The sequence below is a fragment of the Ambystoma mexicanum genome, chromosome 2p, assembly GCF_040938575.1.
Source record: "Ambystoma mexicanum isolate Mex_15411 chromosome 2p, UKY_AmexF1_1, whole genome shotgun sequence".
Taxonomy (NCBI): Eukaryota; Metazoa; Chordata; class Amphibia; order Caudata; family Ambystomatidae; genus Ambystoma; species Ambystoma mexicanum.
The window spans coordinates 1208406633-1208431459 of NC_090923.1; the positions used below are offsets into that span (position 1 = coordinate 1208406633).

The 24827-nt window shown below is 43.8% G+C and overlaps 1 long non-coding RNA gene across 1 annotated transcript; it reads left to right on the forward strand.

The window, feature by feature from the left end:
* The first annotated feature begins 18095 nt into the window (after window positions 1-18095).
* On the forward strand, window positions 18096-19762 carry LOC138566021 (uncharacterized). Its single transcript, XR_011301789.1, has 4 exons — window positions 18096-18168; window positions 18634-18738; window positions 18841-18922; window positions 19284-19762. It is a non-coding gene; the product is annotated as an uncharacterized lncRNA (long non-coding RNA).
* The last annotated feature ends 5065 nt before the right edge of the window (window positions 19763-24827 follow it).

The following is a 24827-nucleotide window of genomic DNA, read 5'->3' on the forward strand; positions in this document are numbered from 1 at the left end:
CCATGTGACTTGACACCACATTTTCAAGCTCTTTGTTGCATAAAATACTATTAGATTATGAACTCTTGGCACCTTCAATGATTTTCCATTAAACCTCAACAGGAGTTTGCTTCTTTTTCACGTTCATGTAGCCTCTTGACAGATAACCAGGCTCATGGTGGCCCCCACTCTTGATGCTGGGCCAGCCTGCCTTTGTTGAAATCTCCTTCGCCATCAGCTGTTTTCAACTGCGTCACACTTCAAGCCCTTTTCATTCACAGGGTTCAAGTTTGCTAACCTGCATTGTGGAACATCCAGATTCTATACATTCCTATGAATATACATTGGTGTATCGCCGCAATCTATTTACTACGTAGCCAACCTCAGGATTACTTCATCTACTTGTGTTACAGCATCTGTACAATTGTAAAATGACTTCTTTTTCTTCAGTGTTTCTTCGCACAAGCAATCTTCATTTCGATCCCGAAATGTTGCTTTACTTCGATACCTCATCCTCAGATCCTATAGAATTTCTATATTCCTTCTTCATTTGTGTCTTTTCTGGGTGCGTCAATTCTGCTTCGTATGACATCACCAGTCTGCTTTCCTGTTCATTTTCACACTTCTTCTGGAACTTTTTCAAGAAGACCATTATTTCTTTGTTAATACATATAGGGTTTTCTCAATGGATACCTTGTCTCAAGGATTCTTTACAGAATAGGCATCCTCACTGGTACTGCGCATGTTGCAATTTCTGGTTCCCAACATATAGGCAACATGGGGGAAGAGCTTCTGGTGGGGGTACTTGGCCCCTCCTCTACACTCCTCCCTCTTGGCGATTCATCGACCACTCTCTCATCAACCTTCACATCGAGACATCCTCGTCTGAAGAAGTGCTTCTTTGGAGTCCATATCTTTATGACTCCTTTCAGACATCCTGCTGATTTCACATGTTCATCAACACTCCAGATCATAAGACTACATTGTCCATTTGGACTGCAGTAGATCCATCTTCCCATATACTTCTTGTATTTCTTCGTTACAGGAACTTCATTCCCTCAGGTGTATGAATACTGGCCTTTACGTAGTCTCTGATTTCTTAGTCTGTCAGCTCTTTGGGTTTGAACCCTAATTCGACATCAATCATGATCTTCATTGCTACTGCTTCCTTTGCAGTCTTCTTCCATTGTGTGATTAGTATCCTGATCAAACACAAATTTCCAAACATGATCATCACCAACAGGGCTCCAAGAAACTTGAAAATGTTCGCCATCCATTGTGGAACCCATGAGAAGATCGACCCAAACCAGCTGTCATCAGCAATGTCTTCCACTTCATCTTCCATCTTGATGTGCAAATTTGTCAGCATCTTTATGGCCTCTGTCAAGGTGCCATTCTCGTTGTTGTGAGAAGGTGTGAATGTACAACATGATTCTCCGATTTCGGCACAAACACCTCCATCCATAGCTGTAATCATATCCAAGACATATCTGTTTTGTAGAGTCATCCGGCGTATGGCTCTTAGCTCCTCCTTGATAGCATTGAATCCCTTTATGGTGGTGTTAATCATCTGCAGAAGCTCCCATCTAGTGATCTTCAACCACTTGGCATTTGCCATTGTCTGGATCCCAGGCATAAAGATAGCAGTGAAAACTGAAGCAGTTTTGCTGAATAGTTGGTGCTCATATGGAATAGAATCAAAAGCTTCTATCGATTTGGCTGAGAAATAGTTTTCCCTCTTCATGCGATTAAGGAGTTCAGCATCTCTGTTTCCTCAGGTGAGCATCTGCTTTTGGAAACTTGCCAATGTTCAGGTCTTTCTTTGGAATAACCAATGGTGGAACATGAACAATTACCATAGAACATAGTCCTCCCCAATCTCTGGGCAGCTTTATATAAGCTCTGGATCTGCAGGCCCAGTAGTGAACCATTATCACCACTGTTCCATCTTTCATTCCTGGTACATCTAAGATTCGACCACACTGCTCATTTTCTCCAACTTTTCTCGTGCCATTGTTTCTGAAGCATAGCTCTGCACTAGTGAAAGGCACTATCTGCAACAGGCCTCCTTTGTCTTCAACCCACATCAGCAATTTTGCAAGCCTTGGCCAGAGAGGTTTGCATAACTTTTCCACTTGTTCGATAACTGGCTTGTGATGACCAGTTACTGCCACAGCTCTGCTTACGAATATGCCTTCTTCCCAACCATCTGGAGAAAGTACTGTTCCCCAGATTCTCATCTGGCCTCTTTCCTTGCAGCTTCGTATTTCTTCATCAGTTTTTCATTGGCAGTTGAGTTTCCTGTTTATCTCCCATCTAATTCCAGCTCCCTTCATGCCAGGTTGTTCGTATCTTATCACATGATCTTTGGTGTGTGCTCTTTCTCTTGTCTTCAAATTTTGAACATAGTCCTCTTCTTCTGGTGCCGACCATTCAGTCACCCATACCAAGGATGCAGTTCTTCCCTGGAATTGATCTCTTGTATGACAGAGGTGAGTCAGGCAATGAGCTGTTTGGACATCTATCTCTATAGCTATGAATATCTTAGACTTTCCCATAGCATATGGCAGGAGAGCACATATACAGCAATCCTCCGTAGAAGTACTCTTTCCCATTTCTTTCATGTGCTGATACCACATGTTTCCCAAATGTGCTGTACTGTCGTAATAATCATTTCATTCATAGTTGTCCTCCCTTGCACCTCTCTTGGGTCTCTTTCTTGATAAGTGAGTCTGCACATAATGATCATGGAGTAAATCAAAAGCAGACCTCCCTCCAAAGGGAAGCATAGGGCCATCCGTCACAGAAATAGGTACCTTCACATGCATCACTGGTGTAGGAACGATCACATATGGCCTTAGCCTTCTTACAATGTCTAGTTCTGCAAAGGTCACTGGAGTGGGAAGGATATATGGGACTCCTTCCCTTTTGCGGGCAATAAAGTAAACTGTGTGGATCAATAGAAACAGAAAAACAATAATAAATGCTGAACAGACATATATTATGCACCAATACATTAGACCCCACCATCGGCGTCCCTCCACATGTCGTTAACTCTCTGGAATTGCAATATTTTCAATGGACCACATCATGCCTGTGATTACTTTTTAAGGAAGGAAAAGCTTCTTTAATCAGGCAATCTCGTTAAATGCTCAGGTAGCTGTCTGATTTGTTCTATTATTGCCACCACTAATTGTCTAATCCCTGGGCCATATTTTGGATCTTGGATAAATGTACGCACATCAGTGCTACACCCAACAAGAGCAGGGTAAGCTCGGAGTATAACAATGAAGACAGCAAGAAGTAGTCTGTGAACATCAACATCAGACAATACCATTTACATGTCCAAAGAGAAATTCTGTGAGAAACAAATCGGGCAATTGCTCCCTTTTCCACTCATCAAAAAGGAATCAAGATTTTTCATTTTTCATTTACTTTAGCACTTCCTAGGGTCCAATATCAACAAGCTCCTGTGGCTCAAGAACAGTAATTTTCTTATTTGCTGCTATGATCTCTATAAGGTGTGTTTCAGGGGAGCCACAGTCCAAATGTACACTTGCATCTATCTACTGGATAGTCTTTGCGTCCTTCTTCCTCATCATCGATCGAGTCTGCACGTGTTGAACTTCTTCTTCTTGACTTGCTTCTGAATGGTGTGGGGGTGTGATGCTCTCACCAGCATATATTTTTACATCTTCCAAGTGGATCCAAGCTTGCCTTCCTTGGACTTTAACTGCTGAAGGAATAATGTCTTCCACAATATAAGGACCACTAAACCTGGGCCTGTGCCACATTCTAGTGAAATTCCTAATTAGAGCTGAGTCTACGGCAAAATGTTTAGGAAAACATAACTTTTTAGGTATGGTTGCTGTATTGTCTTCATCTGCGTCCTAAGACTGACACCCCTTCCGCTTGAGTTGATCTGAAATGACAGAGATACTAGCGGTCATACCTGTTAAGTATGCATATAACTCATTTCCTAATAATTCTGCAGTTGTCTGGGCATCACTTCTATTCCTCGATGGAGGAGTCGGAGGCGTTCTCATCCGCCTCCCTATAACTAGCTTGTGGGGCGTGTGGTGGTGGTCTGACCCGGGCTGATTTCTTAATGCATATAATGCTAGGGGCAGGCAATGCAGCCACCCCTTCTTCAGTGTCAATTTTAGCTTCGCTATCCTTTCTTTGAGAAGACTGTTAAGTCTCTCACATATCCCGTTCACTTGCATGTGATAAGCAGAAGAAAATGTATGTTTAATACTAAGCAATAGACTAATCTGTTTGAATACCTCGTTCACAAAATGGGGTTCATTGTCAGATCTCAGCACCTCACAGACTCCCCATCTAGGAAATACTTCTCGAACTAAAAACCTTGTAGCACAAGTGGCATCAGGATGTGTTCATGGACCAGCTTCAATCCATCTTGAAAAGAGGCACACTACCACTATCATATACCTGTATCCTTAACATACTTGCAGCATGTCAACATAATTGATATGTAAATGCTGAAAAGGACCATTTGGTCGAGGAATTACTCCTCTGACTGTTCACAGTGTGTGCCCAGCAGTAAACTTTAGGCATTTGATGCAATTTACTACATAAAAAGCAACGTGTTCTAAAAGGTTCGGTACGAACCAGTCCTTTGCGATAGACGTTGCAAGGCTCTCCCTAGTTACATGCGCAGGGTAGTGTAGCTGTTCTAACACCACCCTTAATAAGGCTACAGACATCACTGGTTTACCAGTGCTGTTCTTTTGCCACAATGCTTTATAAGGGGATAGAGAACACCCCTTGCATGCCCACAGCCCTTTTTCTTCCTGTGGAGCCCTACCTTTAACTTCCATCAATTGCGTTCTTGACAAATGATTAAACCCTTCATTCACAACCATAATTGTGACCATTTTTTCTTTCACATCAGGAGTATCAAAACTAAAATCCAGATGAATATGCAACATATTTGGCTTCTTCGTCGGCGGATTGGTTTCTGCGTGAAATAAAGTCAGTTCTCTTAGTATGTGCTGCGCACTTAACTATTGCAATGGCTACTGGGAGTTGTAGTGCTTTAATAAGCCTGTCCAATAATGCTGCATGTTGCACCGGAGTGCCGCCCGCTCGGAGGTAGCCCCTCCTTTTCCAACATGCTAGCCCTGCGTGCACGGTTGAAATCATGTAGGCAGGGTCACTATACACCGTCTATTCCTGCCCTGCGTGTTTATCGAGTGCTACAATAAGCACCACCAATTCTGCAGCTTGTGCTTAAAAATGAGGTGGTAGCCTCACACTTGCTACAACTTCAAATTCCCTGTTAGCTCTGTGCTTTACCACAGCAGAACCTGATTGCCTTTCTCCATCAGCTTTATTGATTTTTGCAGACCCGTCAATAAAGAGAACCTCCCCGCTGCTAAAGCATTCTCCTTTACCCTTGGGATCTCATCATAGAATTGCTTATAATTGGAGGAATCATGCACTTGCTCATCCGCTGCCAATGGTTTGGCTACAAATGTGGCAGGATTCACTATTTTACACCTGACTATTTTGATCGCTGGATTCGATATAACCACCTCATAAGCAGAAGCTCTCTGAGATGTCAAAATACCCTTAGGTTTCTCCAAAACAGCAAATAATGCATGCTCAACAACTAAAGTCATGCAACATCCCATCACTATGCTTGTAGACTTCTCAATAGCGAACACGGCTGCTGCCAGTGATTGTTCGCAAGGAAAGTGTCCTCTCATGACTGGGTCTAGAATCCCACTATAATATGCTAAGGGTGTGTACACTAATGTGGTTCTCTGTGTGAGTACTGCTGCCATAACTGTTCCATTTGTTTGCGAAAACAGGTTGAACTCCGAATAATTGGGAAGTCCTAAAACTGGAGCTTTGCAAATAGTTTTTTTCAGTTCCTCAAACCCTTTCTCCATTTTCTCAGTCCATTTTATTTTTTCCTTATTCACCTGTGATTTCTTCAGAGCCTGCAAAAGGGGTCTTGTATATGAACTATAGTCAAATACCCATGCTCTGACATAATTACACAGTCCCAGAAACTGTTGCATTTGCTTTATCGTGTACAGTTTTGGCATTTTCATAATTGCCTCAGCTCTTTCGGATGTAAATTTCTTTCCTTCATGCGAAAATAACAGACCTATGTATAATACCTCTTCCTGATAGTAATGCAAATTCTCCTTATCCACTTTATATCCTTTGCCTGCTAAAATAATCATCAACAGAATTGAGAATTGTCTGCACTCTTCTTCTGTTGTGCTACAAACTAAAATATCATCTACATACTGCAGCACAATACTTGGCAAATCAATATTGCCTAGGTCCATCTGCAGGACCCTATAAAAGATCGATGGAGACTCACAGTACCCTTGGCACAAACGTGTGCTTTTCAGCTTAGTCTGACGGAACGTAAATGACGTAAGGTCTTGGGAATCCTTGTGCAACGGGATTGAGAAAAACACATTTTTCAAGTCAATCGGCATAAAATATCGTGCCTCTGGAGGAATACTGCATAAAATCATTGCAGGATTCAGAACTAAAGGAAAATCTGCCTCTACAATCTGGTTAATCGGCCTCATGTCCTGGATTAAATGCCACGACCCCCCTTTTGATTTTTTTCACAGGATACACTGCGGTATTACACAGTGACTCTGATGTCACCAAGATACCTTGCTCCATCATAGCCGATGTAGTCTTAAAAATGCCCTGATCTGCCTCTCGAGACATTGGATACTGCCTTGCTCGAGGCAAAATTGCTCTTGGTTTCAACTTAATTTTAACTTCTCCCACCCCTTTCAACAGGCCTATGTCATAGGGGCCTGTAGTCCATATGGAGGTTGGCACCTTTTCCATGTTCTCATCAAAAAATGCTGGACGCTGCCGCACTATCAACATTCGCTGTGGGATTTCTCTTCTTTCCATCCTGATACAATAAGTAATGCTCATCTCGAACATCACTTAATCGTCTGACGGATCATCTTTAAACACATCCTTGTTAGTGACGTCAGTCAATCTGTACCCTCCCCAACAGCAATTACCGTTCTCCATGGCCTGCCCTCATCATCGGTTCCTTCGAGCATGGCCAATTCCCCTGGTACTATGGCTGCCTGTAATTCTAGGGGAATAATCTGTCCCCCCTCTTCATTCATAGGTACCTGTGGCTGGTATCAGGTATCCTCATAATCTTACCCACTAAACCGGGTAGCCATGTTAACAAAATGCATACCCCATAGTGAAAGACTTCTGGCTCTAACAGTGTTCCTCACAGAGCTATTTATCCTGTAAACGCTATGATAAATTTGCCCACGTGTAACACACTATACCTTCCTCAGAGAATGAAATTGTCATATTTAGCTTTGTCATTAAATCTCAGCCCAGAATATTAACTGGTGTCTGCCTCAAATACAGTAATGGGACAAACATATGACATTCTCCTATAGAGACTGCTAATTTCTCAGTAAAAGGAAGTCTAATTGTAGCTCCAGAGAATCCTTAAGCATTCATGGCATTTCCTGATAACGAAAATGTTCCCTATCGTATACATGAGCGAGTTGCCCCTGTGTTGACTAAAAAAAGAAAAGGATTTGCCTCCTATGGTAACATCAACCCTTGGTTGCTCCTCAGGATTTGGCATCACTGATAGTACTGAACACATCAAGTCACATGTGAGCTTTCCTATTGTGGGTAAATGCTTATTCCTGTGCCTGTAAAAGGACTCCCTCCCGCAACAGTGACACCCACTACTCTAGGAGTCAATACTTTTCTGTATCTGCATGGGTGCGTGCTGTGACTGCTCTTGTGGCGGATTCAATGATGCTTGCTGCGGTTGTAAGGCATGTTGCAATGGCGGCGATTGCCCCTGATACTGTCACACCTCAGGGAACCTGGCGGCTTTGGGCTAAATGGAAGCTGCGTCCTCCATTGTTGGTTCCTTCACGTACAACGAAGCGCAGAGTACGAGTCTAGTCTTTTTCTACGCATTCCGACGCCCGTACATAAGCCACTCACTTCCGGGGTCGGGTGCGTTGCAACAAACAGTTTTCCTGATCGCCTGTGCTGCCGTACTCCTTGCACTTCGCTCCTCAGAGTTTTGCTCTCTTACTCGCCTCTTTCCTCCCGTCCTTCCTCTCTGTATTTCCAACCTATCCTCTCGCCTCTGTTTTCCTTGACCCTCCTCATTCTACTTTCCGCTCCCATCTTCCTCCTGCCCCTTCCTCCCGTCTTGTGTTATTTTTCCCTCTGTCTTGCCTTCTTTCATTCCTTTCCTCTCCGTCTTTACCTTAGCCTTACCTTTCCGTGTATCGACCTCCTTCTGTTCAACGGACTGCCTTGCCTCATTCCCATTGGCGTTTTCTTGTACTTCCTGTGTACCGACTTCTGCCTGCCTAACGGATTGCCTGCCTTTTCCAGTACTGTATTGTTACTACCCGAACACTTAACCCGTGGTACTTCTACAACTGGACCTACACCGAGGTTAACCATCTCTGGATATTCCTCATCCACTCATCTCTTCAGCTTAAGCATACCTTTCTGGGGTTTTTTATGCCTCTGGCTTTTTCCCCACTGTTTAACGGCTCAGGAGGGTAGCCACAGTTTACCCATTGGGTGTCACTGTGGCGTCCTTTCACGGTCGTCCTTATCTGCAAAAAAAAAAAAGGAAAGACTCGAACCCAGGATAATCCGAAGCTTACATTACATCGGAAAATCAGTGGTGAGGAGGAAGGGGAGGACAGGGGATCAGACTCTTCACAAGCAGAAGAGGATATATCAGATATATCCGACAGATTGCAACGCCCGCAAATCATTATGGCCACTCCGCAACAGGTACAGGAGTTAGTGGCAGCAGTCCTGAACTTGAACTTAGAAGTTCAAAATCTTAAAGGCGCAAATGCTGCTTTACAGCAGAGAGTTGCTGAACGAGACCCACCTACCACGGATCTACCTCCATTACCCTTAGTCTCAGGGAAGTTTGATGGGACGCCCAAGAATTTGAAGGAGTTCTTGGATGCTTGTAACCTACATTTCTCATTCCATTCCCATACATTCTCTTCGGGACATGCTAAGGTCGGGTTCATGATTACTCACATGTCAGGCAATGCACTGGCCTGGGCTACCCCGCTGGTCAACAGAGCAGATCCTGTGTTACAAGATTACAAAGCATTCAAGACATTGATGAAACAGACCTTCCTACGTACTGAGAGTACGTATTTGGCCTCCGAGGACCTGTTGGACATCAGACAAGGGAACTCCGACTTAATGTCCTACATCACGTTGTTCAAACAAATAGCCGCAGAGGCGGGCTGGCAAGAACAGGCACAATACGCCATATTATGAGAGGTCTGCGAGAAGAATTAAAGGACGAACTAGCACGCATAGAAAGACCTCTCACCTTCATAGATCTCATCACAGCCACATTGCAGATAGATTTCCGATTAACCGAACGACGAGCAGAGCGTCGAAAGACAAAGATTGGGATCCCTATACCTCCTGTTTCCCTCCCTCTGACATCGCCTTCCTCGACACGCTCCACGCGAGAAGAACCTATGCAGATAGGTACTACCCGCGCCCCTCTCACGGTTGAAGAACGCAGAAGAAGGCGAGAAGGAAGTCTGTGTATGTACTGTGGATCTTCGACTCATTTACTTCGAGACTGCCCAGATGTACCCCCGAGACGCTCGGGAAACGGGCACCCTCGGTAAGTTTGGGGACTCACTACCGAGGGAATATTCCTAGTCCCTTTGTGACCCTTTCAATCACTACCTTGGAAGGTAGTAACGATGACCGACTCATGGTGATGGCAAGACCTCTATTCAGACCCAGGCTCTCCTGGATTGTGGGGCCGCAGGCAATTTCATAGACACCCAGTGGGCCGAAAGCCGCGGACTTATCCGAGTAGCCAAGACCGAAGATCAGAAGGTAGAGGGTGTTGACGGAGAACCTTTAAGCTCAGGCCTGATTACTCATTCCATAGAGATCCTCACTGTGTGCATCATGGAACATTCTGAACGTCTATCCTTTGACATTATCCGAGCTGCTCACTTCCCTCTCATCCTGGGCATAGGTTGGCTTCGTCGACACAACCCTATATAGATTGGACCAGAAACCTTTTAAGCTTCCACTCAACCTTCTGTAAAAAGAACTGTCTGCCCAAACCTACCTTTACTACAATACAAACCGCCAGCGGTATAGAATCTAAGACAATACATTGTTTACCCTCCTTTCTCAAGGAATACACTGATGTAGTGACAGAGAACATACCTCTTGAGCTTCCTCCTCACAGACCTGAAGATTGCAGGATCGATTTACATCCTGGGGCTTTGGTCCCCTTTTGTCGGATGTTTTCTTTGACACTTCAAGAAAGAAGATATCTGCGAGAATACCTAGATAAGAATCTGGCCAATGACTTGATTAGGCCTTCTAGATCTCCTGCAGGGGCCTCTTTATTCTTCATCCCCAAGAAAGACACACTGGAACTGCGTCCGTGTATTGATTACAGGGGACTAAACAAGGTAACCACAAAGGACAGGTATCCCATGCCTCTCATCTCAGAAATCATTCACGCCGTTCAGTCGGCCACAATATTTACCAAACTAGATCTACGGAACGCTTATCATCTGCTTCGTATCCATTCTGGGGATGAGTGGAAGACTGCGTTTAGAACCCCCTTTGGACTTTATGAATATCAAGTAATGCCATTTGGCCTCGTCAATGCTCCTTCCATTTTTCAACGCTTCATGGACAGACTCTTTTCTGATCTCTTGGGTCACTCAGTAATCATCTATTTAGATGATATCCTTGTCTTCTCTCGCACCCAAGAAGAACATTTTACCCACGTCCTGGAGGTATTTCACAGATTACAAGAAAATCACCTCTCTGTCAAACTTGAAAAATGTGTCTTTTCGGCTAAGTCCATTTCCTACTTAGGTTACATCCTTTCCTCTGAGGGCATTGCCATGGACCCTCAAAAGGTCAATTCCATCCTTGACTGGCCGTCCCCTAAGACGGTTAAGGACATCCAGAGATTTCTTGGCCTTTCTAACTTCTATCAAAAATTCATCCCAAATTTCTCCCAACAGGTACTTCCTATGACCACTCTTCTGAAGAAATCCTCCTCTCCGTTTCAATGGTCTCCCCAGGCGGAGAAGAGTTTTCAACAGCTAAAACTGACCTTTTGTTCGGCTCCTGTCTTACGACAACCCGATCAGCACAGCCCTTTCATCGTGGAAACTGACGCCTCTTCAGCCGCTATAGGAGCGGTCTTACTACAAGAACACCATGGTAAGGAACACCCGGTGTCCTATTTTTCCAAAACCATGAACATCAGTCAACGTAATTACTCTGTTATAGAGCGAGAGTTACTCGCCATGAAATTAGCCTGTGCTGAATGGCGTCACCTCCTCCAAGGTGGGGAACATCCTTTTACCCTTTGTACGGATCACAAAAATCTGCAAGTATTACGTCAATTTGAGTGCTATGAGTGGAAAAACCTGGCGGGTGAGACGGCACCCATGAGCAGAACTCGCAGTATGGTGGTCCGGAACTATGGTACCGGCATGCTTACCGGTACCGTAGTTCCCGGACCGCCATACTCGTAATGAGGCCCATCATCTTCAGCTGGAGCTTCTATTTTTTTTATTTCCAAGAAACGAACCACAGATCTCAGACCCTGTATTGACTTCCGGGGGTTAAATAGCCTAACAATTTGGGCCAGATATCCCATGCCTTTGATGAAAGACATCATTGAGCCAGTTCAAGGGGCTCGTATATTCACAAAACTCGATCTCCGAGGGGCATACCCTCTGCTAAGAGTCCGTGAAGGAGACGAGTCGAAGATGGCATTTAAAACACCTCTGGGCCACTTCGAATACAGGGTCATGCCGTTTGGACTGGTTAATGCTCCTGCACAATTCCAGCGTTTTATGGACAAGATTTTTGCAGATATGTTGTATAACACCGTCGTAATTTACCTAGATGATATACTGGTTTATTCAGCTTCTCTAGCAGAACATCGGCATCATGTGAAAGAATTATTACACCGTCTGAGACAACATAGTCTACTTGCCAAGCCTGAAAAATGTGTTTTTGAGACAGCTACGGTTCCTTACTTGGGGTTTATACTTTCAGCTGACAAGGTGCAAATGGATTTAGCTAAGACTAAGGCCATCTTTCACTGGCCTGTACCCACATGTGTCAAGGACATACAAAAATTTCGGGGACTCTCAAACTTTTATAGAAAGTTCATCCCAAATTTCTCAGACATAGTGCTTCCTATCACAAATCTACTCAAGAAAGGGGTTAAGTTCGTATGGGATCTAAGAGCAGAGCAAGCCTTCAGGCAATTCAAAGCAGCCTTCATTACCACCCCTATCCTAAGGCAACCGGACCAGTCTCAACCTTTCATAGTTGAAACAGATGCTTCAAGCGGCGCAATCAGAGCTGCTCTATTGCAGCGAAAGGAGGACAAACTAGAGCATCCCATCGCCTATTATTCCAGAACACTCAGTCCTAGCGAGCGGAACTATTCTGTGCTGGAAAAGGAGCTTTTAGCCATAAGACAAGCATGTGAGGAATGGGGGCATCTGCTACAAGGAGCTGTGTATCCTTTCCAAGTACGTACTGATCATCGGAACCTAAAAGTACTTCAACAAATGGAATGTCGGAATTCAAGACATGCAAGATGGGCGTACTACTTCTCCCAGTTCGATTTTGAAATCACCTATTTGCTTGGAAAAGACAATCAATTGGCAGATGCGTTGTCCCGAAGCATGGGAGAGGTCACAGAGGGTTATCCAGAACATGAGATCATGCTCGCAGGAAAAAGATTCATCAATTCGGTAAATTCATTCTGCCAACAAGTTCAGACCGCTCAAAGTAAGCATGGACAGAATCTAAGGTTATTACGCAAGGGTGATTCTTCAAAGACAATTCTCTATTCCTTCCCACCCAGGATTTACGTGATCTAGCCCTGTCCTGGTGCCACGACCTTCCCACTGTGGGACATAGAGGACAAAAGGCTACCTTGGAGCTAACTTCTCGTTACTTCTGGTGGCCTACTATCAATAAAGATGTTAAGGACTATGTCATCTCATGTCCTATGTGTGCTCAAAATAAGTACTCCTACTGTAAGCCTTTGGGTCTACTACAACAAGACATCCCACCGGCAGGATCCTGGCAACATATCTCGACTGATTTTATAGTAGAGTTACCCATTTCTCAAGGCCACTCTGCTATCATGGTTACGGTGGACTCTTTCAGTAAGCTGGCTCATTTTACACCATTAAAAGGAACCCCAATGGCTTCTACTACAGCTGAAGTATTCTTAAGGGATGTAGTCAGGTTACATGGACTACCTACTACCATAGTCTCTGACTGAGGTACACAGTTTACTTCCAAATTCTGGACCAGTCTATGTGGACTCTTAGGGATAAAAAGATCCTTGTCTTCAGGTTTCCACCCAGAGAGCAATGGGCAAACCGAACGGCTGAACGCAACTTTGGAGCAATACATCAGATGCTTTTGTAATCAGGAACAAGACGATTGGTGACGCCTTTTTATCTTGGCAGAATTTTCATACAACAATACACGACATTCAACCATAGGCATGAGTCCCTTTCATTGTACCTATGCTTATGATCCCAAACACAATCCCTTATTTGGACACATCTCTTCTAACATTCCCTCTGTGGAGACACTTTTGGATAACCTACAGAGTCCACAAAAGGAATCCTACACCAATTTATTAAAGGCTCGTGAAGATTGCAAAAAATGGGCAGACAAAAGACGAGGGCCTAACCCCTCTTGGGTGGTCGGAACAAAGGTATGGCTGTCAACCAGGTTTCTACCTAGATGGGTACATCATGGCGAACTCTCACCAAGATTCATCGGCCCGTTCAAGATAACGGAAAGAATAAATCCAGTAGCCTTTAGTTTAGCACTCCCGCCGAGACTGCAGAGGATACATCCTGTATTCCACACCTCACTTCTGAAGGTTTATGTAACTGACCCTCATGGTAGGAAAACGAAGAAACAACACTACCAATCCCCGGATGCGGAGAAGGAATATGAAGTTTCAAAATTGCTGGATTCAAGATACAGAATGGGTACATTACAGTACCTTGTCGAATGGAAAGGGTATCCGATGTCAGAATGCTCATGGGAACCATTGCGCAACATTTCAGCACCAAGACTAGTCCGAAGATTCCACCAATTGTATCTGGGAAAACCAGGACAAGGGCCTTTAAGAAGGGGTCATACTGTCATAAAACGCCCGTGGAGCCTGTGGGAAAGGTGGAGGAAATGGAAGAAGGACTGATGTGCACTTACTCATTCACCCAGAATTGACGTCTAGTCCTCGTTGGAAATAGAGGCTGTAATTAGCCGTCAGGTGTTGCAACCGATGCGTTGCAACTGTTTACTATTGGTTAGCGCTAGTTGTAGCTCCCGGCCTGTGTTACTCCTGTATTCTCTCCCTGACCTTTCTCTGCGCTCCCCGCCGAATTTCCTTTCACGTGCTTCTGTTCAAACACGCGCTCCTCGCTGTGTTTGTTTTCTTTCTGTGTTTTCTTTTTCTTGTTTGCGGCCGCGCTGCCCTTCAAGCGCTCGGCGTCCATGTCTCGTGTCTCTCACGGCACAAAGCAGCTTGGCACACTCACGCCTGCTCCCAGCTGTATATACTCAGGCAGGCTGACTGAGTTATAGACTTGCGGTCCTGTGCCACATTCCAGTCTGGGGATTCACTCATGGATTTTATGGTCTAACGATTCGAAGGCAGGCCCAGGTGCATTCTGGGTAACATAGTTCCCTCAAGTGGATATTGTTTTTTCCAAAGAACAAACTGTGAAAATTACTCAAACTTCTATCGTATTCCAAGAAGGATTGTGAATATGTTTCGCAAGCCCAAGTGTATTTCAAGAATTATTGTGAATACCTACGAACGAACAACTCCAAGCCTCATCAACTACACAGTGTTTTTCTGCTGCGGCTTTTCCCTGGTTTGAAGTGGGCTCCCGGGAGTCCCCATTGCCGGGCATGTCGCCTAACTGGTAAAGTGGCCTCCGGAGGAGCCCGGCCCTTTCTCTTCAAACAAAAGGGCAAAACAATAAAGAAGAAGAGGAACTTAAGTATCTGGAGAGAGAAGCCAGTTGAGACGTCATCAGAAGCCAGCGCAGAAACATCAGGTGAGGAGTGGGAGAGTGATACAGGTATTGTGGTAGACACAAGTCAGTCTAAACCTGAGAGTTATACAGACATGTAGTGGAAAAGTGAAGAGTTTGTGTTTTACTTTTCCATGAAATAGTAGAAATAAATAAAATTTGACAGAGAGGACCTTTTACCTCAAAATTGCGCATAGGGGCCTTTTGCCTCATAACTGTACAGAGGGGGCCCTTTGCCTAAATTGCACAGAGGGGCCCTTTTGCTTCAAAATTGTACTGAAGGGCCCCTTTGCTCAAAGGTGCTTCTACAATGAAGTATACATTGTCAGGTTGGTTTAATATGTGATGTATGCACTTTTTAAGTTATCTGTATAAAATGGAGTATTATTTTTGGTTTTCCAACCCAAACATTAACACATAATTGCAACAGCTTGACCTGGGAAGATACGCTGTCAAGTACCTACATTTCAGACTAGGCTAAAATTCGGGCTTCACCACTTAACCAAGATGTGTGATTCTGGGCAAATCATGTAACCACACTACGTTTTACCTATCAAAATGAGTTGCCCCTAGACATGATTCAGTTTATAGTGTGTGCTATTCCAGAAAAGTCTCACACATGGTGTAATAGACTAGTATTGTTCCGTATATAATAATATAATAATAGTGAACCTTCATATTCACCATACAAAGTAGCAGATGTTTCCAAATGTGTGTCTCGCCCTGTGGGTATTGGTTACATTTACAAATGCTGTTGATGATGCACCCAGGCATACTAGCACTCGGTCATGCCCTCAACTCAATCAAATGTGCTTCCAAATGCCACAAAAATACAATGTTGTTCTTCAAAATGTCATTGTTTAAGCCACAAAATATCCCATTTTATGCTGGAGTATTCTGGGGGAGGTGGGAAGAGGGGGTCTGTCTTTCACATCAAGAGGCTGGGACCCGAAGCCCCTTCTCCGTGGCACAGAGATGTTTAACAAGACAAACGCAACAGTGGGAAGGAGTATCCCTGCTGGAGATGTCAAAATAAGACTTCCACAGAACAACTCTTCAAATCGACACATTCAACAACCCCAGTGTCACTGAAGGGTGAAAGGTGTGGATGAGAGAACTTTATCTTGCTGACAATTTTGACCCGTCAGTGGGGGATGTTCGACACTGAGGATGCTATTATTTTCATGGCCTTGTTTGAAGAGAATTTTGTTCTTAATGATGGTAATCCCTATATCACTAACATCAAGTTATACCGTCGGTATATTGACGACATCTTATTGCTATGGGAGGGTGATATTACCACACTTGAACTTTTTGTGCAGTGGCTCAATCAAGTAGATATTAACATCAAATTTACCCTGGAATACTCTACCTCCCGTATCGCGTTCCTAGATCTATCTATTTACAGCGAAGATGGGTTCCTGCAGACTGAGCTCTATAGAAAACCCACAGAAAGGAACATGACACTACAGTTTGAAAGCCAACACCCTAAAAGTCTTTTACGTAATCTCCCTTATGGGATGTTTTTACGGTTACGCCGCAATTGTTCCAACCTTATACAATTTAATACTCATGCGGACGTATTACAGACTAGATTGCTAGATCGCGGTTATCCGCGTAAACTTATCAAACATTCAAGAAAAAGAGCGCGATATACCAATCGGGATGCCCTTTTAAGACCTAAAAACAAAACTGTGGACAAAGAACAGTTGGTGTGTGTGTCCACTTTCTGCCAACACATTGAGACAATTAAAGCTATTATTTTGAAAAATTGGAGGATCCTGAATTCCACAGATCTTCAGTTAGAGAAACCTTTATTTGCTTTTAAAAAAAGCAAAAATTTAGGGCAGAAACTAACCCGGGCCTCTAGACTTCCTGTACGCATTAACCAGGTCAGAGATACTAACCTGAATCAGGTTAAAGGCCACTATCCATGCACTTCATGTGCAGCTTGTAAATTTTCTAAAAAAATTACAGACTTTTCTTATAATGGTAGATCTTGGGCACTACGTACATTCACTACGTGCAAAAGTAAGAATGTTATTTATGCTATCCAGTGCCCGTGTCAGCTCTTGTACGTAGGTAAAACTTCTAGGGAAGTCCATCTACGTATCAATGAGCACCGGTCTAAAATTAGAACACGCAACCTTTCGGCTCCACTAGTCATTCATTGCGTAGAAATGGGACACAACCCAGACTCCTTAATTTGGTTTTGTTTGGAAAAATGTTTTGCCAATAACACAATACAACTAGCTAATAAATTGTCCTACAAGGAACAAATGTGGATGTTCAATTTAAAAACACTCCACAAAGGCCTGAACACATTGGAGTCGTGGGACTTCAATAGTTGTTAGCAAGTTTGTTCTGCATTTCTCTATTTGCCCTCTATGGCTATTACGATTGTTCAGCTATTTAGTCTAATTGATACAATTTAACATCATTTATATTAGATTATCGTCTTTCAGCCAAAGCTTTCTTACCATCTTTCTTGCCTATCTCTGGTCTATAAATACTCTTTTTGTTATTGCATAGTAGCTCTAGAATTGCTTAGAGATATGGTGCTCGTTACATGGTTCTGTAATATTTAGAACCAACTAGTAAACTATTGGATTGTACACCACGCCTATATTGGACTACAACTCCCAGAATTCACTTAGTATGGTGACGGCAGCCCAAAATTTATTTACGCTGTTTTTTGTCTGATATATATTTATTTTTAGTGTTTACTTATTATTATTTTTTCTATCAACAGCGGCGCCCTTCATTATTATTCTTTTCTAATTTGGGCTGCATTATTTGCGCTTTGCTTTGCTTGTGGAATGTCTTTACTGGCAGCACTTGCTGACATGCGCAGTCAGTTTTTAGCTTTGCTTTTTAAAAAAGGCTTCTGTGTACTATTGGCTGTAGCCAGTCACTCCTTGCAGGTCCCTACACGCATGCGTAGCGTTTCGTATTTGCAATTAGTTTGAAACTAAGAGATTACCATCTGGTCTCTCTTTCTGCTGGACAATTTCATTATACAACAACCGTCTTGCAGGTAAGCGTGTGGCCAGCCTTCCTGCAATGTTAATAGCTCTTCAGCTACAGCCTTCTGCACAATTAACTTTGCAGCGCCGCCCTTTAGACTGCTGTTTGTTGTCCTTTGAGCTCGCTATCACATTTTAATCGTACGAGCCGTTCTAATTGATTTATTTGGCACTTCGTGTGTTTATATTTAAATATAGCACCGTTTATCTTAGATTGCTGTCATTTGCCTTTAAGTTTACCTTCTTATTTCAATTGTGCTCGTAGTGCCATCTGATTTATTGGGCTTTTCGTGTCTTTATATTTATATTTAAACACCTTTTGGATTCCTTAGAATGGTGTGGTTGTCCGTCGGCTGCCTCCCATTCTATTGGTGTTCTTTAGATGCATTTTATGCAGTGCCCTTGTATTCTGGTAAGCCGTGGGTCACTGCTTGCCATTTAGCATTGTAATGGAGCTCTTGTGCCATTTTTTGCAGTGATTTGCAGACGGCGTTGAAGGCTAAGGCTAAGTGGCGCTGCCTCTTCACTTTTCAAATACATGTATTGCTGGATCATCTTAAACTGCATGGGGCGCCCTTCAGGTGAGATATTAGTACTTTTGCCTCAGTTATAGACACTCTACTTTGAATTTAGGTTTTTCATTCACCTGACCTAGTGCATTCTGGTCTTGTTTCTTGTTTCAGGTTATGTTTCAGTCCTGAATTGTTTCGTGTGACTGGCCACACTACACTGCATAGATTGTTGCAGTAGTAAGGTTTTCATCAGGTTAGTCCACTATTAGTCCTTTTTTAGACACAGATATTGCCAGTGAGATTCAGATATATATTATTATATTATATATACACATTCTTGTTGCCGATTCACCATGGTCCTGAAGGTTCCCTCTCATCTTGCACGGTTCTCTTTTGGGAGTCACTTACCCTTTTGCTCTGGTTTACACAGCTGTTGTAGCGGGGGCCGTGTATGCTTATTTGTATTATGGTATACGCGGTTCCTAAATTGTTTTGAATAATTCAGGCTGCTAGCCAGCAGTCCTGTTTCTCTTTTTTAATTGTATGTTATAAGCAGTCGGCAAAGACCTTTTCATGTAGTAGCTTATAGTCCCTTTTGCGTATTTGTTTTGCAGAATGGTAACATCCACCTCCTGAAGAAGACGTTCAGTTAACCATTACTACACGTCGAAACCGGTCGAGAGAAAATTTTTTTACAGGGATGTGATCTTTGCATCTGTTTTTTCTATCCACCCTGACAATATATTGGTTGTGAATTATTTCTATTGTTTGTAAAACACTGCAATAATGTGTGTTATTATGGGGATTAGTTATGAATTCCTCTTCCCCATTGGTTTTTAGCATGTTTTTTGGTGTTTTTTAGTTCTTTGGATGAGTGCCACGGTATGATGAGTTGTGTGCGTATGAATGAACTGGGTATGTTGATTATGAGTGATGAAGTTTTAGCCGATTTTCGGCATATTGTTGCTGCTGTTTTGTTATGTTAAAATGATTAGTGTACAATAATTTTGTGTGATTTATTCACCAGTTTTCAATTTTTGTATCTTCTTTAATAAATTTGGATACATTTTTTCTAAATATACTTTGCTCTGGACATATCTTTTCTGTTTCTTGATGTTATTATAATACTCTGGTCCGGAGGCTAGAGTTACCCTGCTCTTTTCAGTGTTTGCGACACTGAGGATGTGCCTCATTACTCCAATTCCTCTGGTTGAGAGTGTAGTCGCGGTTTGAAATGCTTCTTGATCTGAAAGGTGTGGAATATGTGTAGAGATGCATTGTACCGTAGAGCGCGTACCGTGCAAAGAAGTTGGGTAACCTGATTGCGTGGGGCAACCCACATCTCTCCCATTGCAGGGAATTGCACCCTGCAAATCGAGGAACCAGGAATCTGAATCATAAACACCAAGGGTCTGAATCACAGTAGCGGTTTATAATGTCCAAGACGCCGGGAAGAACCAGACTTGAGAGCATGCCACCACAGCGAAGAGCCCCCAGGACAAGGCACCATCCCCGCACCGGTGGAGGAGGGTGAAGGCAGTCATCAGTCTAGCACCACAGGTTGCTCTGTAAGGAAGAAATCCAGACCAGTGGGGTTCACCCAATACGAACTTTATGAAACCAACAAAAAGACAGGCGGTGGTGTAGTGTCTGCTCAGTAAATCACTGAGCTTTCCGTCCTTGCCACCATGCAAGCCGCCCGATAGCCAGAGGTCGAAGTGGGCGGGAGTGGTCGGGAGCGGTGCTCCTATACTTTTTATTTTGAAGCTTCACTGTTCCCATACTTTTATTTTAAAAAGAAACCGTTCCGGAACGGTTTAGTTTTAAAATAAAAGTGTAGGAAGAAGTTGAAGCTTGCACTTCAGTGCAGTGCACTTAACATTCCCTTAAATAATAGGTGTGTTTGTTTGGGGGTTTGGACTGTGTGTGGGAGGGGGCTCAGCGATGGGGTTTGTGGAGAGTGGGGCAGACTAGCAGGAAACATAGCTCCACTACTTCTTTTTGTACACTTCGACCACTGCCGATAGCACGCCTGCGCAAGGGGACCTGATGGCGGGTTTGGGATCAGTGCAAGAACGCAAAGGTTATTACGGAGTAATATGCGTAGCCATACGCATGCGCGTGCCTCGTTCTGGCTCGCACGAATGTGCAGAGAATAAATGGGAAGCCTGTGTGAGGCAGTTGCGGCTGGGACCCCGACGTGTTAAGACGTGTCTGTGTGTCTTTGTATACAGGTGCATGTGTGTGCTATAGGGCGGCCTGGGGCCCGATTAAGATCTAACAAAGGTGACACAGACCACACGCCTGCGCCACCTAATGGTGGTTGGGATCAGCGCGGGAGCGTGAAGGTGACAAACAGACCACGCAGCGCAGCTCACCCGATGCCAGTGAATACTAAAACTTAGCTTTCATAGTTTCAAATCAACTGAGTCACTGTGTATCCATGTAAACTTTATTGCACCCTCCACACGCTAGTATTGTACTCGCTATCAAACGGAGACTTGCAATAGGCCCTTTAATGTCGCACCTCGGTTTTATCGAGGGAAGGGATTTCCGTGTCCTCTCCAGGTGCCCTACGGGTGTATTCTTTTTAATAATTGTATGAATCCCCAAAGCCTCCCATTGTGAATGGACGCATTATGTTTTTACAGCGTTTGGCTCAGTGAACAGAAAATGCATTGTCAGGGCGGTGGGGGCGGGGCATATCCGGCATTCCTTTAGTTGTTGCTTCATTTCTATTTCTCCCCCATTCTTCAGACTGGAGACGGGCTCACAGGGCACCCGTGAGACGTTTTTTGTTCTTGTCATCGCAGACAAGGCCCAGCCCTCACTGAAATGCCTTTAGAAATGTAAACACAATGGCCAAAAATAGTAGAAGGTTGCAGGGATGTCAGATAATGTTCCAGTAAATAATAATACTGTTATCGTCATGCAGACATGTTCTGCGTGTGCTCTGTCATTTCCTGCTTTCGCTCTGTTTTTTCTTTATGCTTTTAAGTAAAACCACTTTTCACACTCCAAGCGCAATGCCTATTTGAAGACGTTTTACGGGATCTGGATTTGCGGCTCCTAAAAGTAATTGACAATGCAGAGTACTAGCTGGGACATCATTTCACCAAAATGCCTGGGGCAGTGGAAGTGACATCACACAACCCTTGACCTCTGATGACATCACTTGACCCCACCTCCAAGGGACATCATTCGAAAGTGATGCACACGACCCCTTGACAAAACAGGAAGTGGCATCAAATAGCATTGTTCCTCAGTACACGACGAACAATATGGTTGTAATATCCTAAAAAAAAGACATATTATGGTTATAATAGTCTAAGAAAATACATATTTCATATATATATTTCATATATCAGTAAATCATCCTGAAAAAACGTGTACATTTGTGGGCGCAGAAAATGCTTTGATAAAACAAACTCACAACTCAATATAGGCCGCACTAATCTAAAGGGGCCTAACAAACTAGGAAACCTGAATTGATGCAGTGTCACACATAACAAGCAACCTCCCCAAGCCATGCATGCCAAACAATAATTGATCCTGGAAAGAGGAGACACAGGGTGAAAAATCAGAAATCAATAAAAACAAATCTGGGTAAATATGAGCACACGCTCTTTGTATTTGTGCAAAAAGGCATTGCCTGAATAAATCATACAAGGAAAACCAATGCCCATTGACTGCCACGGAAGAGAGTGCTTAAAAACCAAGTCCTATAGCCATTAATCACAGGGAAGATGCTGCACAGAACCTAATTGGTCCTAAAGGCACCAAAGGACTGTGTCCCTGCTGGAATACGTGATACGTGTTTCGCCCCATAACTGGCATTTTCCAGTAATCCCCTCCCCCAGTGGCCTTCCCACCCCTGACTGCACAGACCACACTGTACCGGCTGCGGTACTCCCCAGTGTCATAAAGAGCTGACCGGATATTTCACCCCCATAAACGCCCTATAGGACCCAGCCCAAACTCGTCAAGGGCAGGTTCCACGTCAGCACAGGCGGGCAGCGAATGGGCAGTCACGATAACCTGTCAACGTACTCATGCATAGTGCACATTACTTCACAGTGTCTACAGCAGGGTCTACAACCATACCACTACGACTGTTAGGCAGGGTTTCCTTTGGGACCACTACACACAACTAGGATTACAGGTGTAAGCAAAACCAACCTTTGGTATAAGTCTATACTACACAGTTTTTGGTAGCAGAGCTGAGCAGCCAGGCTTATGTCAAGAGGGAATGTGAGCTGCAAGGATGTTACACAGAGGTCTACAATCACAGGTGTTCAAATAAACTGTTACACTCAAGGTTTCTTGGTTAAACACTTATTAATTTATTTAACAGTCAGTTATAAAACATTCACTAGAAGGAGGCAGTTAAATATCATACACAAATATACTGCAGTACTATACACTTTAAGTTTCTGAGGCATTGAGACTACTTTGAAGGAGGAACAAAATGGCATTCAGAATACTTTGAAGTAGGAGCAAAAAGGAATAGGTTATTCAGAACATGAAACGTTACAAGTTATTCTTAGACAGTGCAAATATTTAGAGTTCACCAGAAGAGTCGATTCAAATCAATAGTTTAGGCCAAAGTCAATGGGCTAAAGTCTCGGATAGGGTAAAGCAGTTCTGGTAGTGAATCGGAAAAGTCTTGGCACAAGTTCTTAGGAGTAGTATGTAGCAAGAAGAATTATATGTTGGGTCACAAGCTGATTAGGCCTGTGAGTTGGGAAAGTTTCAAGCACTTTCACTGTGAGAGGTAAGTACTCTCAGTCTGATTTTAAAGTACCTCTACAAACGAAGAAAAAGATGTAGCTGGTGACATTGGTTCCTGGCAGTACCTGCAGATCTCGCTGTTCCTGGCCCTCAGTCGTGGGGACAAGAGGGAGGACGTCGGGGGACTCCTGCACTGCACGGTGACTGGTCAAAATGCTGGCAACTGGCAAATCTTCTTTTCCAGTAGCTGTAGTCAAGCACCCAAACTGGTGTCTCCCTCCCTGGTTCTACGGTTTCCTGCAGCACTCTGAGGAAAGTCAACCAGCTCCGAGGTGAGTATCCAGGTGGCTTACGGTTCAAGTTGATTGGTCCCACCAACTCAAAGGGAGAAGTCGTCCTTGCAGGGCTTCTCTGTCGAGATGAATTTAGCGATTCGCACCAGCAGCAGGGCTTCACCGGGCAAACCAATGGTCCAGGAGTTGCAGCAGCCGTCCTCTTCAAGCTCGTCTTCGGTTCTTTCATTCCAGTGGTCGACTCTTCCTTCCAAGCCAAGAGACTTGCCCTTTATCCAGTTTTCTCCCATTCATTCCAGCCTAGCTGCCATTCACCCAGCAGGGTGGCTGTCTTTGCCGGACAGTCAGCCAGCCAATCACCACAGAGTGAATTTGGGTCTCCTAGGAGACTAAGCACAGTGAGTTTCGGACACCTCCCTCACTTCATGCCCACCACAGACACTTAGGCGCCAGAGGTGGTCTTCAGTCCTGAAGCCCGTCAAAGGTGACGGAACAAAGGGACCAAACCTGGTTTGGCGCGCAGAGACAAACTCTAGAAGGACCTTTCCAAGAAACGGCGAAAACAGAAGACCGGGACCTGTTTTTACAGAGGGGGCTCAGACGCCATCTTGAAAAACATGGCTCTTGCGATTTAACGCTACCTGTGTTCGTGGTCGGGAAAAATCATGGTAGTTTGTTGTAAAACCACTGCCACCAGCCATTTCGAGAGGAAAGGGTAGCATTTGACTGCTACATGAGTATCTAGACACAGGGGATACTAAGTAATCCCTCCAGCACTCTTGTAAGATAGGGCGTGCTGGGTGTAGGAATTTAAAAAGACTAGTAAAGTCAATTTCACTTTACTTACTCTGGGAAACAGTAGTTTATCCCAGATAAGGTATTTAAACCTTGGGAAAGCCTGTAAAGGTTTCCCTGTGCCACGGCACTGAGGGTGCTGTGTGACACACATGAAAAAATGATGCCTATGGAGTTGTCTAAAACTCCATAACCAAAGAAAGCACAAGAGTAAAACACACACATTTAAAAGTTCAAAGTCCCAAAGTTTAGCAAAAGAGCTGGAGGGCTCTAAGGTGGGAGGAATTGGCACATTTAGGAGAATTCTCCCTAACAACGACACAACGAGTACGTGCTTTT